Source organism: Corvus hawaiiensis, chromosome 7 (genome assembly GCF_020740725.1).
Source record: "Corvus hawaiiensis isolate bCorHaw1 chromosome 7, bCorHaw1.pri.cur, whole genome shotgun sequence".
NCBI classification, from domain to species: Eukaryota; Metazoa; Chordata; class Aves; order Passeriformes; family Corvidae; genus Corvus; species Corvus hawaiiensis.
The window spans coordinates 13,927,489-13,935,469 of record NC_063219.1 but is presented as its reverse complement, the minus strand read 5'-3'; the positions used below and the strand labels follow the sequence as shown (position 1 = coordinate 13,935,469).

Here is a 7,981-nt window from a genome sequence, read left to right as displayed (position 1 = left end):
GAACGGCACTGAAGTGCTAGAGTGTGTCCAGAGAAGGGAAATGGAGCTGGTGAAGAGGCTGGAGAACAAATCCTGTGAGGAGTGGCGGAGGGACCTGGGGTTTAGCCTGGAGGAGGCTCAGGGGGGACCTTCTCACTCTCGAGAACCTGAAAGGAGGGGGTAGCCAGATGAGGGTCGGTTTCTTCTCCCAGGCAACCAGCAACAGGACAAGAGGACACAATCTTAAGCTGAGCCCGGGGAGGTTTAGGTTGGATATCAGGGAGTAGTTCTTCACAGAAAGTGATTAGATACTGGAATGGACTGCCCAGGGAGGTGGTGGAGTCACCGTCCCTGGAGGTGTTTAAGGAACTTAAGCATTTTGTGCTGTGACCTAGTTGACACGGTGGTATTCAGTCACAGATGAGACTCGATGACCTCAGAGGTCTTTTCCAACCTAACCGATTCTGTGGCTCTGTGGAGAAACGGGGGGGGGGGGGAGAGGGGGGGGGCGGGGGCGCGGGTGCCTGAGAGGAACCGCGCGCGCGCTCGGACACGCGCCTCCGGGTCCTCCCAGCCGCTTCCGTGAGCGCTCGCGAGTTTCCGGCCGCCTCGGCCGCGCGCGCGCACGGCGGGGGCGGGGGTACCGGGGGGGTGAGCGCGCGCCCCCCCCTCCTCCCCGCAGCCCCGTTCGGTGCTTCCCGCGCGGGCCGCCCCAGGGCGGAAGCGCCGCTCGCGCCTTCCCGCCGCCCGCTCGGCTCTTTCCGCCTCCCCCTCCGGGGCGCTTCGTTCGTTTCCGCGGCCGCTCGGCTCTTTCCGCGGGGGCCGGCGGCGCGCTCGGCCGTTCCCGCCGCCTGCCGGGCGCTCGGCGCTTTCCGTGAGTGCTCGGCGGTTTCCGTGCGGGGCCGGGCGCGCTCGGCGCTTGCTCCCTGGCTGGCGCTCCTCAGTCGGCCGCTGCCTGCCTGTCGCCGGGCTGGGAGCGCCTGTGTGTGTGAGTGACGCGGCGGAGGTGTAGTTTGACGCGGTGTGTTACGTGGGGGAGAGAATAAAACTGCGGCGAGATCCCAGGCGCGAACGAAAGCAGTGACGGAGCAGCCTGGTAACCGGTAAGAGGAGGACGGCGCCCAGCAAACAGGGGCGGGGGGGAGGGAAGGAAATGGAGCCCGGCGGGGACCAGGGGAGCCGCCGGGCGGCAGGACGCGGGGGCCCGGCCGCGCAACGCCCGCGGGAGGGGCGCCCGCCTTAAAGATGGAGCCGAGCCCTGCAACATCCCCGCCGCCGCCGCGCCGCGAACAAAGGATAATGGCGGATGGGAGCCGGCCCGGCGGCGGCCGCCACGGCCGGGCGGCGGCGGCTCTGTCGGCAGCCAGCGGCGGCGCTCAGCGCGGCGGGGAAGGGCCACCGCGCCCCCCGGCCCCCGGAGGAGGCGGCGGAGGACGACGACGAGGGGGAGCGGCGGCGGCAGCGGGGGGCGGCCGCGCTCCCGCCCGCGCCCCCGCCCCGCCGTGTTCGCTCCGGCTCTCGCTCCCCCGCTGCCGCCCCCCGGCCCCGCCGGGCTCCGGGGACCCTCCCGCGGGGCGCCGCGGCCCCCCGCGCCCGCCGGAGTTCCGCTTCCCCGGCGCCCCGAGCGCGCTGTACGGATAAACAAACAGACTCCCGCCGTGATGGACACGAGTGCGTGGGGCGCTCCCCGGCTCTGTAACGAGAAGCTTTTAATAAAATCTGTGCTCGGAAGCCGGGGCAGCGCTTGGTCTGGTGGTTCGCTGTTACTCCGTCTCCGGGAGGCCGCGCCGGGCAGTGGTGCCGGTCACCCAACACCGCGCTCCGGGCGGGACCCGCGGGCAGAGCCCGAGCCCGGCGCGCAGGTCACGTAACAGGGATACGGTTCCCTCTTGCCGCGCTGCTTCTCCCCTGGTAGTATTTTTAACCCAAAGTGAACTTGAGCCAGGCTGCGGCTGGTAAATCTCGGTTTGGGATTTGCTTTTGCCAGTTTTCCACAGACTTGGGTGCTGCACAGCGAACAGGATTTGACCTCTATCCCAGCTTTAATAGCAAATGTCAGCTCAAATGCCTTTTTCCACCTTACACCAGCCTTGCCTTGCTGCAGCGGTGGGGCTTTTTTTCCTCTTTTCTTGCCTAGAATAGAAGACAGTGTTTTGACTTTGTTCTGCTTTCAAATCATGGATATCTGCAGTTTTGTGTACAGTAATAAGTAAAAACAACGTGGCAGACTTAAGAAACTTTTTAAGCAAAGATTGTTACACCTCCTAAATGTATACAAGGATATAAAATTTTAAATGGTCATAATACTTTTCTTCATGAAACACTTTAAATTTTTGTTTCTTCCACTTAGATATTGGAATTCCTGCTCACAATCTGCTTCTGGAATAACACCTGTATTTTTTTTCCCTGGGGTTAGAAGCATGTTTCCTACTTCTTAAATAAAAGACCAGAGACTTCTTAGAAATACCATGTATCTCTGTTTAGTCCCATTCTGACCACTCCTAAACACTATTTTAGAATACAGGAATTTTGAGACTCTACTTGCATCCTTTCTGTGTATCAACAAATGTGGATTTATACAGTAAAATACGCAGTCACTGAAATAGGTTTTATTCAAAATGGATATTTGTGATTCACATGTATACTTCCTTGTATGTGAATTTCTGTTTTCTGTCACTTCCACCACTTCTTTTGAAATGAAGGCCAAAGATGCTCTACATCACTTCACTGAATTAATACCAACATGAGAAGAGGGTTTCTAAAGTTTTAAATGATTAATAGACATATGAGGACTTCAGTAAGCAATGTAGCTATTGATAGTGATTAAAGAGAGTGTAATTGTTGGTGTATTTCATTCATTCTTGGTTTGATGGAATACGCACTACATTTTAAATACAAAAATGGGACAGAAAAATCCTTGCTTGGTTTTTTTTTTTTTTTTGTAGTTTTAGAAAAACATTCTATTTCATAATAGAGTGGAAGACTCTCAGATCCATATTTTCAAACACAGATCTCTGTGTTTCCTCACCAGCTTTGTCCGCTCACAGGTCAGAGAGAAAAGGGAACAGAGAGGTGGTTGTATATTTGGTAAGCATCACTTACAGATGACCTAAAATGAAATAGTTGCATGTAGCTAAGAAGAGTGTAATGATTTTTAATGCTTTCATTTAATTGAGAGAACACCAGTATTCAGATTAGTGCTCTCAGTATGGTGTTTGGATCTGCACTGAGCGATCTGCATCTAATTAATTTTTTTCTCGTAGGTTTGGTGATAGGTGTGTCTATTACTCTGGGTAAAAAAAGGAAAGAATCAGTCAAACAAACAAAAAAACCCAACACAAAAAACACCCCAAAGGTCTGAAAGGGGGAGAGGGGTTTGCTGATACAGAGAATTTAGAAACATCTCATTTAGACTGTCAAGTCATCAATCTGGCTGTTTTTTGGAAACCCGCACCAGCATATCTATTGCTATACAAAATCATCTGTAGATCGTACTCCGCGGAGTAGCTGGTCTGCTGCAGTAAGAAGCAGCCTCTTCTTGCCTAAGTGCAGCTACAGCTCTGTAGGTGCACATTTTGATAGGAGACAAGGCCCCAGCTCGGAATTTCTGTTGGCACTGCTTTGAAACAAATGAGATATTCACACTTCACCTCTATTTTTGGATCTCTGGAAGCAAGTGGAGATCGGTTACTCATGCCACACTTCTCAAGGCTTTTGTGCAGTGAGAAGGCCGTGTTAGCTTTCTGCCACTAATCTAACTAAACTTAGTTTCATGGGAGGTGACAGCAATCCTCATCTACAGAAACAACCCTACTCAGCTTGATTTGAGCTCTCTGGCACCCTACGTGCCTACAGCTGAAGTTTCATGACAAAGCAGTGACTTTTTATTTCTCTGAATCAGAAATTGTGTTGCCTCATATGCAGTCTCTGAGGTCATATTTCATAGTGATTGTGAAAACCTGAGCAGCCTGCCGTTAATGGTCTTATGTACATCTCCCAGCATGAAGGCATTGATACCTATTTTGTTCTTCAAAGCTTTTAGATCACTTGATTGTACTGCAATTAAAAAAAGGTGAGTGAGAACAAATACAGCACATTCCAACTTTCCATATTTTTAAAACAGCCTTGTCAGCTGTACAGGAGGTGAAAATGTGCCAGGCTCTAGTTGGTTTTTCAGGTAAAAAAACCACTCGAAAACAGCCAAGGATTCTCTGCTGCGCTTTTTGTCTGGCAGTGCTGAATTTATAGTATTATGTGTGAAGTGGAAAGAATAGAAAACTCAGTGTTGGAAGAGCCACATTAAGATGAGAGGATAAAGAATTTGGAGGAAGTGTGTTCCTGTTTGGCTGCATGTATATGGTTTACCCAACATATGTACATACACATAAGTTTGAAGCAGCACTGATACTTGTTACAGTGATTTCGAGTAGAGTGCAGAGAGGTACAGGATATTATCCTAAGATAATAAACATTCCTATTTTTCTCCTGAGAATATTGTGAGATTTGGTATTTTTAACAAATCAAGACCATTAGGTGAAAGATGGAAAAATAGTTCTGAAGATAGGAGGGTCCTGCCAGTTGCTGTTCTGGGTTTTGTAACTTTTCACTTGTTCTGTGACAGGAGACTAGACTGGCTACTCGAGACATAGTTGCAGGAAGCCTTACAGTGAACTATTTTGAAGCTACCTTAGTGCAGGAAACAAATAAAAATCTCTATCCTCGATGCTTTCATGCTTTTTGGACTGGAGAGTTAAGCTGATGTGTAAAAATCTCTGATCTTCTAAGTGTTGTTCAGTGATAGCTTGTTTAGTCAATGAGGTTATCAGGAAAACTCCTTTTCCCAGCACATGGAAGAACTAAAGCTGGGTTGTATTTTTCTCTTCAGGCAGAAACGTTTTCAGATAGATTTCTAAACTTATAAAAGATCAGGAATTCTTGAAGCTGGCAGGAATTCTACTGGCTGATGAAGTGAAACCGTAGTTCCTCATAGCATTTTTTGGTAGTAATACTGGCCGAAGCATCTTTCCTGTCTTTTCCATTGCACTTGCGCAAATGCGTGGGCTACTGCATGGGGAACTGATCCAGCTGGTTGAGAGGTGTGGAGCCTGGTTCTTTTTCACCTGGATCATTCCCTCCCCTCGCTGGTGTATGGCTGCACAGTGGCTGTACCAGCATAATCAGGGGAAGGGATGGAGCTGGAATGAGCAGGGAGATAAGGGCAACTCAAGCAGCTGTGAGGCTAAATGAGAAAATGCAGCCTACGTAAAAATTTTTAAATTATTGCTGTGTTTATAACTAAGCTGGATGACACAGATCCTGCTGGGGTTCTTCTTGCCACAGAGCTGGATCATTGAGCTAAGTCTAAGTTCTTACATGTGCTAACCATGAGCAAATGAACATGAACAGCAGCTGTTCCCAAACTTCAGTTTCATGTATTCATTTTGATTGTTGTGCTACTTATTTACTTGGCTTAAATACGTTTTGTGTGTTTTTTTAGCAAGTTCTCTGTGCACTTCCTTTACTTCATTTTTTTATATTCTTCACATTTTAAGTTTGCCAGTTGCTGTTCTCTGCAGCTCTTTGCTGCAATATTTTAATCATGTCTTCAGAAACTCTACAACCTCCTGTGACATTTTGGATCCAGTATTACATGCACTTTTCTTATAGGTGCTACCCTAAATCTCTCATTCTCTATGCTGTTCCAGTATCAATTGGATTTTACTTTCCCTTGCACCTTTCCTGGGACTCGAATGTCAAATCTCTTCTCATCTGTAAAATTTCTCTCATCATGTTTTATACCCCAATGAATAATGGATGGGAAGCATTTTCTTGCCTTTTTTTTCTGATGACACATCATCTAGCTGTGTGTAGCTGGCCTGGCCTCAAAATCCAGTGGTGCCTGTCCATTCCTCCAAGTAGCATACAATATGAGCAGGATTTGTAAATTTACACCTTTTTAGATTGTAGTGAGCTTTCTTTCTCTTGGGAAAAAAAAAGTCTAGGGCATTACTGTAGATGTAGGACCCCTGCCCTCTTCCAATTTTCCTTTTGTGCTGATAGGAAAATTCTGTGAGATAAAAAGGGAGGGAAGATGTGTAAAAAGGGTACTGTGTACTAATGCCACAATATAACCAACAGCATACCAACAAAAGTAATGTTGCTGTGGTTTTGTCTGAGATGATAAAATTGTATGTGTCTCTCAAGAGACAGACATGTTGCTCTCTCCGCTCCTGCTCCTGGTTGTGTGGTGTTGGACCATCCCTTTACATTGGCTGTAGTGTTGATTGTATATAAATTGTAATAAGCCAGTTCAGATCACTAACCCAGGAGAGAACTGTGCTTTTTTTAGTAGATTAATTTTCCCCTGCATGCGTGAGCCGAATTGGTTGGTGATTGAGATGCTGTTAGCACAAACACCGGTGCAAATTTGCAGAGCAACTGTGGAAAGGAAGGAGGGGGACACAGCTTTCTCCCTTCAGCAGCAGAGAGCTGCATCAGCAGACCCACCTTGGGGAATGGCAGCATATCCATGACTTGGAGCAACAGAAGGAAGGGTCAGACTCTGTTCATGGTGATCAGAGCCACATGAGTTTGTCTTTGCAGCTAGGAAAGCTACAGCAGAGTAGGTCAAAGAAAAAAGACAAACCCCAAATGAGGAAGGTTTCCTTGTTTTAAAAGTCCGGTGATACCTGTGTGATTGAACTGACTGCTCCTTATCAGAGGCAGATGTCAGTCTTCTCAAGAGCTTAGATCAGTGTTCCTTTTAGGTCTTTTTCATTACGAGGAGCCCAGTCAGCTGAGGAGAACAACATACCTTAAATGAAGCCCAAGTTGAAATATGAAGCTCCAGAAGGGGTCCAGGTCCAACACTTGGGTGTGCATCCTGTCACTTGGCCCAAAGCACCTGGGCAGTGAGCTCGCTGTAGTGTCACTGTTGCTACAAACAGATAAATGCCTTGGCCTGTCTTCCAGATTGTAAAATAATTAATCGTGGCTGGAACTACTGGCATGGAAGTTGTAGTGTAAAGTTAATGTGGCATGTGTAACCACTGCACATTACCCTGGGTTGGGGAGAGGAAGAAGTATGTTACCTGCTGCAAATAGCTGCTTTGTCAGCAACATGACTGTTTGAAAAATGCATCTCTGCCCAGTCCTCAGAAAGATAATGTTGATTATATAAAAAGTACTCATCCTGTTTCCAGCCTCCCACTCTTAAGCAGAGTCATCACAACAATAATCAAATTACAGAATATAGGTGGGTTTTTTCAGCATCTTTGTTGGCTTCTCACAGTCTTGTGACACCTATACCCATGATTTGATCTACTTTGCTTTCATTGACAGGCCTGGCTGCAGCAGGGTAGACTCTGCTCCACCTTCCCTGTTCCTTCTCCTGTGCCAGTAGCACCAGTACTGCTGCCTGTGAACTGATCAGATAACTGGTCCAGGCTAGAAATTTATTGTGTTTCCTTGTCTGTAGTGCAAATTGGCTGTCCAGCCACATTTACTACACAGCTTCACAGGCAAGTGTAAAGGTGTAAATAAGAAAGAATTTAGAGGAAACCAGAGCCTTAGCCGGCCGTGCTGCTAGCAGAAATACTTGCAAGACTGTAGTTGCAGAAAGCGAAACAGAGACTTTCTTTTGTGTGCAACGCATTGATGTAAAACACGGATTCTGTTTCTTTGTCTTGCCCTTTCTGGTTCCTCAGTGGCTCCCGTTGCTTACTCCGGGTCACTGCAGACCTTCAGCATTACCAGCAAATCACACCCCTGTTCCATGCAGGCAGTCATGTTGCCCACAGGTAACGCAGGTCTTGAACTCCAGTTAGGTATTTGAGAAACATTATTCTCTGGTTGGAGGCAATGCTTTTGCAGAGTAGATCTGGCTGGCAGGCATATGAGTGATCTTTCTCCTTTAAAAGGCTCTCCTGCACTGCCCAGGCAAATTTAAAAAATACACGAAAAATCAACCAGAATCCACTTGGTTTATAACGTTAGTCAGAAT

At 47.9% G+C, this 7,981-nt stretch overlaps 1 protein-coding gene across 2 annotated transcripts in view; it reads left to right on the top strand.

Annotated features, from left to right (window-relative positions):
* The first annotated feature begins 649 nt into the window (after nucleotides 1-649).
* CREB1 (cAMP responsive element binding protein 1) overlaps nucleotides 650-7,981 on the top strand; it is a 40,013-nt gene continuing 32,681 nt past the window's right edge. The window contains exon 1 of one of the 2 annotated variants that reach the window (XM_048308703.1): nucleotides 650-1,082. The gene's annotated coding sequence lies outside the window, so the exon portion shown is untranslated. The remainder of the gene's footprint in view (nucleotides 1,083-7,981) is intronic. The other variant, XM_048308702.1, reaches the window with a different exon arrangement.